The following is a 6,345-nucleotide window of genomic DNA, read 5'->3' as shown; positions in this document are numbered from 1 at the left end:
CCATCTCAGTCTTTATCGTCTATCTTTCCTTCTGATTTCATTTGTGCCCCCAGGCCTTCTCCCTCTATCATTCTCACATTCAGCTTCATTTGATGTTCTAACATTATTGTATTACAGTTAGGTAGTATTGTGCTACCCATTTCTGAATTTTTACTATCAGCCCTGTTGCACAATCTGTATCCCTTCAGCTCCAATTGCCCAATATCTACCCTATTTCTATCTCCTGATGGTCTCTGTTGCCAACTGAAGTTTTCCAAGTTCATTCACTAATGTCAGTTTGTATCAATGAGACCATACAGTATTTGTCCTTTAGTTTTTGGCTAGTCTCACTCAGTATAATGTTCTCAAGGTCCATCCTTGTTGTTACATACTTCATAACTTTATTCTGCCTTACAGCTGCATAATATTCCATTGTATGTATATACCACAGCTTATTTAGCCACTCATCTGTTGATGGACATTTAGGCTGTTTCCATCTTTTGGCAATTGTAAATAATGCTGCTATAAACATTGGTGTGCAAATGTCCGTTTGTGTCCTTGCCCTCATGTCCTCTGAGTAGATCCATATGGCAATTCTATACTTAGCTTCTTGAGAAAGAACTGCCTTCCACACTGGTTGTACCATTTGACATTCCCACCAATGGTGGATATGTGTGCCTCTTTCTCCGCATCCTCTCCAGCACTTGTTTTCTGTTTTATTGATAATGGCCATTTTGGTGGGTGTGAGATGATATTTCATTGTGGTTTTGATTTGCATTTTCCTAATAGCCAGGGAAGTTGAGCATCTTTTCATGTGCCTTTTAGCCATTTGTATTTCCTGTTCTGAAAAGTGTCTGTTCATGTCTTTTACCCACTATGTAATTGGGTTGTTTGTCTTTTTGTTGTTGAGTTGAACAATCTCTTTATTTATTCTGGATACTAGACCTTTATCTGATAATATCGTTTCCAATTATTCTCTGCCATTGTGTAGGCTGTCTTTTTACTTTCTTGACAAAGTTCTTTGATGCACAAAAGTGTTTACTTTTGAGGAGTTCCTCTTTCTTTCTTTCTTTCTTTCTTTCTCTCTCTCTCTCTCTTTCTCTCTCTCTCTCTCTCTTTCTTTCTTGTTCATGCTTTGGGTGTAAGGTCTAGGAAATTGCCTCCTAGTATAAGATTTTAAAGATATTTCCCTACATTTTCTTCTAAAAGTTCTATGGTCTTAGATCTAATGTTCAAGTCTTTGATCCATTTTGAGTTAATTTTGTATAGGGTGTGAATATGGATCCTCTTTCATTCTTTTGCATGCAGATATCCAGTTCTCTAGGCACCATTTATTGAAGAGACTGTTCTGTCCCAGTTGAGTTGGCTTGACTGCCCTATCAAAGATCAATTGCCCATATATGAGAGGGCCTATATCTGAATATTCTCTCGATTCCATTGGTCAATATATCTATCTTTATGCCAGTACCCTGCTGTTTTGACCACTGTAGCTTCGTAATACACCTTAAAGTCAGGTAGTGTGAGACCTCTGACTTCATTTTTCTTTCTCAGATACATTTGTCTATTCAGGGCACCCTGCCCTTCCAGATAAATTTGGTTATTGGTTTTTCTACTTCTGAAAAGTAAGTTTTTGGGATTTTAATTGGTATTGCATTGAATCCATAACTCAATTTAGGTAGAATTGACATCTTAACTATATTTAGTCTTTCAATCCATGAACACGGTATGCCCTTCCATTTATTTAGGTCTTCTGTTGATTTCTTTTAACAATTTCTTGTAGTTTTCTTTGTCTAGGTCTTTTGTCTCTTTAGTTAAATTTATTCCTAAATATTTTATTCTTTTGGTTGCAATTGTAAATGGGATTTTGACTTTATTTCCCCTTCAGATTGTTCATCACTGATGTGTAGAAACACTACAGATTTTTGAGTGTTGATCTTGTAACCTGCCACTTTGCTGTACTCATTTATTAGCTCTAGTAGTTTTGCTGTGGATTTTTCAGGGTTTTTGACATACAGTATCATATCATCTGCAAACAGTGAGAGTTTTACTTCTTCCTTTCCAATTTTGATGCCTTGTATTTCTTTTTCTTGTCTAATTGCTCTGGCTAGAGCTTCCAACACAATGTTGAATAATAGTGGTGACAGTGGACATCCTTGTCTTGTTCCTGATCTTAGGGGAAAAGTTTTCAGTTTTTCCCCATTGAGGATGTTAGCTGTGCGTTTGTCATATATTCCCTTTATTATGCTGAGGAAGTTCCCTTCTATTCCTATCCTTTGAAGTGTTTTCAACAAGAAATGATGTTAAATTTTGTCAAATGCCTTTTCTGCATCAGTCAAGATGATTGTGTTTTTTCTGCTTTGATTTCTTGATATGGTGTATTACATTAATTGATTTTCTTATGTTGAACCATCCTTGCATACCTGGGATGAATCCTACTTGGTTATGGTGTATAATTCTTTTAATGTGTTGCTGGATTCAATTTGTAAGAATTTTGTTGTGAACTTTTGCATCTATATTCATTAGAGAGATTTGTCTGTAATATCTTTGTCTGACTTTGGTATGAGGGTGATGTTGGCTTCATAGAAATAGGTAGCTTTCCCTCCTCTTAAGTTTTTTTGAAGAGTTTGAGCAGGATTGTTAGTAATTCTTTCTTGAATATTTGGTAGAATTCACATGTGGAGCCATCTGGTCCTGAACCTTTCTTTTTGGGGAGCTTCTTAATGACTGATTCAATTTGTTTACTTGTGATTGGTTTGTTGAGGTCATCGATTTCTTCTCAAGTCAATGTTGGTTGTTCATGCCTTTCTAGGAAGTTGTCCATTTCATCTGCACTGTCAAGTTTATTGGCATTAAGTTGTTCATAGTATCCTCTCATTACTTCCTTTATTTCCGCAGGGTCTGTGTTTATGTCTCCTCTTCCATTTCTGATTTTATTTATTTGCATCCTCTCTCTCCTTCTTTTTGTCGATCTCACTAAGGATCCATCAATCTTATTGATTTTCTCATAGAACCAACTTCTGGTTTTGTTGATTTTTCTTGATTGTTTTCATGTTCTCAATTTCATTTATTTCTGCTCTAATCTTCATTATTTCTTTCCTTTTGCTTGCTTTGGGGTTAAATTGCTCTTTTTCTCTAGTTCTTCCAAGTGGACAGTTAATTCCTCGATTTTTGCTCTTTCTTCTTTTTTGATATAGGCATTTAGGGCAATAAATTTCACTCTTAGCACTGCCATGGCTGCATCCCATAAATTTTGATATGTTGTGTTTTCATTTTCATTTGCCTCAAGATATTTACTGATATCTCTTGTAATTTCTTCCTTGACCCACTGATTGTGTAGGAGTGTTTTGTGAGCCTCCATATATTTGTAAATTTTCTGGCACTCTGCCTATTATTGATTTCCAACTTCATTTCTTTATGATCTGAGAAAGTGTTTTGTATGATTTTAATCTTTTTAAATTTATTGAGACTTGCTTTGTGACCCAGCATATGGTCTATCCTTGAGAATAACCCATGAGCACTTGAGAAAAAGGTGTATCCTGCTTTTGTGGGGTGTAATGTTCTATAAATGTCTGTTAAGTCTAGCTTATTTATTGTATCATTCAAATTCTCTCTTTCTTTATTGATCTTCTGTCTAGATGTTGTGTCCATTGATGAGAGTGGGGAATTGAAGTCTCCAACTATTATGATAGATGTGTCTATTTCTCTTTTCTGTTTTTCAGTGTTTGCCTCATGTATCTTGGAGCATTCTGGCTTGGTGCATAAATATTTATGATTGTTATGTCTTCTTGTTGAGTTGTTCCTTCTATTAATACATAGTGTCCTTCTTTGTCTCTTTTAACTGTTTTACATTTGAAGTCTAATTTGTTGTATCTTAGTATAGCTACTTCTGCTCTTTTCTGATTGTTTTTTTGCATGAAATATCTTTTCCCAGCCTTTCACTTTCAACCTATGTTTATCCCTGGGTCTAAGATGCATTTCCCATAGACAACATATAGATGGGTCCTGTTTTTTAATCCATTCTGCCAGTCTATGTCTTTTGATTGGGGGGCTTAATCCATTAACATTTAGTGTTATTACTGTAAAGGCAGTACTTTCTTCTACCATTTTGCCTTTTGGACTTTATATGTTGTGCTGGTTTGAAAGGATGTATGTCCCCTAGAAAAGCCATGTTTTAATCAAAATCCCATTTTGTAAAGGCAGAATAATCCCTATTCAATACTGTATGTTTGAATCTGTAATTAGATCATCCCCCTGGAGATGTAACACAATCAAGAGTGGGTGTTAAACTGGATTAGGTGACAACATGTCTCCACCCATTTGGGTGGGTATTGATAAGTTTATGAAGTCCTATAAAAGAGGAAACATTTTGGAGAATGAAGGAGGGTCAGAGAGAGCAGAGCAGAATGGCATAGCCACGAGAAGCAGAGTCCACCAGCCAGGGACCTTTGGAGATGAAGAAGGAAAATACCTCCTGGGGGGTTATATGAAACAGGAAGCCAGGAGAAGAAGCTGGCAGATGATGTCGTGTTCACCATGTGTCCTTCCAGATGAGAGAGGAACCCTGACCGTGTTCACTATGTGCCTTTTCAGATGAGAGAGAAACTCTGAACTTCATTGGTCTTCTTGAACCAAGGTATCTTTCCCTGGATGCCATTATTGGACATTTCTAGAGACTTGTTTTAATTGGAACATTTTCTCGGCCTTAGAACTGTAAACTAGCAAATTATTAAATTCCCCCTTTTTAAAAGCCATTCTGTTTCTGGTATATTTCATTCCAGCAGCTAGCAAACTAGAACATATGTCATATCTAATTTTTCTTCTTTTTACCTTTACTAATAGTCTTCATTTCTACACTCTTTTCCATACCTCTCCCTCTCCTGTCTTTTTCTATCTGTCTCTAGTGCTCCCTTTAGTATTTCTTGCAGAGCTGGTCTTTTGGTCACAGATTCTCTCAGTGATTTTTTGGTCTGAAAATGTTTTAATTTCCCCCTCATTTTTGAAAGAGAATTTTGCTGGATATAGAATTCTTGCTTGGCAGTTTTTCTCCTTTAGTAACTTAAATATATCATCCCACTATCTTCTTGCCTCCATGGTTTCTGCTGAGAAATCTACATATAGTCTTAATTGGCTTCCCTTGTATGTGATGGATTGCTTTTCTCTTGCTGCTTTCAAGATTCTCTCTTTCTCGTTGACATCTGACATTCTGATCAGTAAGTATCTTAGAGTACATCTATTTGGATCTCTTCTGTTTGGGGTACGCTACACTTCTTGAATCTATAATTTTAAGTCTTTCATTAGAGTTAGGAAATATTCAGTGATAATTTCCTCCTTTTCCCTTCTCTTCTCCTTCCGGGACACCAACAACATGTATATTCATGTGCTTCATGTTGTCATTCAATTACCTGAGTTCCTGCTCATATTTTTCCATTATTTTCCCTATATTTTCTATTCCTTTCAGATTTCGATCCTCTAGTTCACTAATCCTATCTTCTGCCTCTTGAAATCTGACGTTGTAGGTTTCCATTGTTTTTTTCATCTCTTCTACTGTACCTTTCATTCCCACAAGTTCTGTGATTTGTTTTTTTCAGGCTTTCAATTTCTTCTTTTTGTACATTCTTTGCCTTCTTTATATCCTCCCTCAATTCATTGATTTGATTTTTGATGAGGTTTTCAATGTCTGTTCAAACATTCTGAATTAATTGTTTCAACTCCTGTTTCTCATTTGACCCATTGGTTTGTTCCTTTGACTAGGCCATGCCTTCAATTTTCCTAGTATGATTCATTATTTTTTGCTGGCATCTAGGCATTTAATTACCTTAATTAGTTTATTCTGGAGGTTGTTTTCACTTTTTTTTCCACTGGAGATTGTTTTTCACTAGGATTTTCTTGCTGATGTTTTTGTTGTCTGTCTGTTCTTTGACATTCAGTTCAGCTTATTCTGGACTTCTAGCTTAGGTTTTGTTTAACAGATAAGAATTTTTCAGTTCGTGTTTTCTTGTTTCTTGCCCTGCCTGTATGGTGTCTCCCCACCCCCCACCACCCTTAGGAGGGTCAACTTAAGTATTATAGACCCCAGCCAGATTTTCCCAGACCACCTGGCATCCTCTTAGGAGGAAAGAGTCACCTGCATCAGTTTTCCCTGAGGGTGAGACCTAGCAGTTTGTAAGGCTTTCCTAGGAAGCCTCTGGACTCAGTGTTTTTCCTATCCTGCCTGGTATGTGGCACTAGTCTGCCTGTGGGTCCTACCAGCATAAGGAGATGTGGTACTTTTATCTTCAGCAGACTTTCCCTGCTGGGGCTGTGGTTGACAGAGAGGAGAGGTTGTAGGCTGGCTTTAATCACTTCAGTTTTCCAGACCCTGAGATC

This window comes from Tamandua tetradactyla, chromosome 6, assembly GCF_023851605.1.
Source record: "Tamandua tetradactyla isolate mTamTet1 chromosome 6, mTamTet1.pri, whole genome shotgun sequence".
Classification (NCBI taxonomy): domain Eukaryota; kingdom Metazoa; phylum Chordata; class Mammalia; order Pilosa; family Myrmecophagidae; genus Tamandua; species Tamandua tetradactyla.
The sequence above is the reverse complement of the archived record's forward strand: the minus strand, read 5'-3'. Positions refer to the sequence as shown.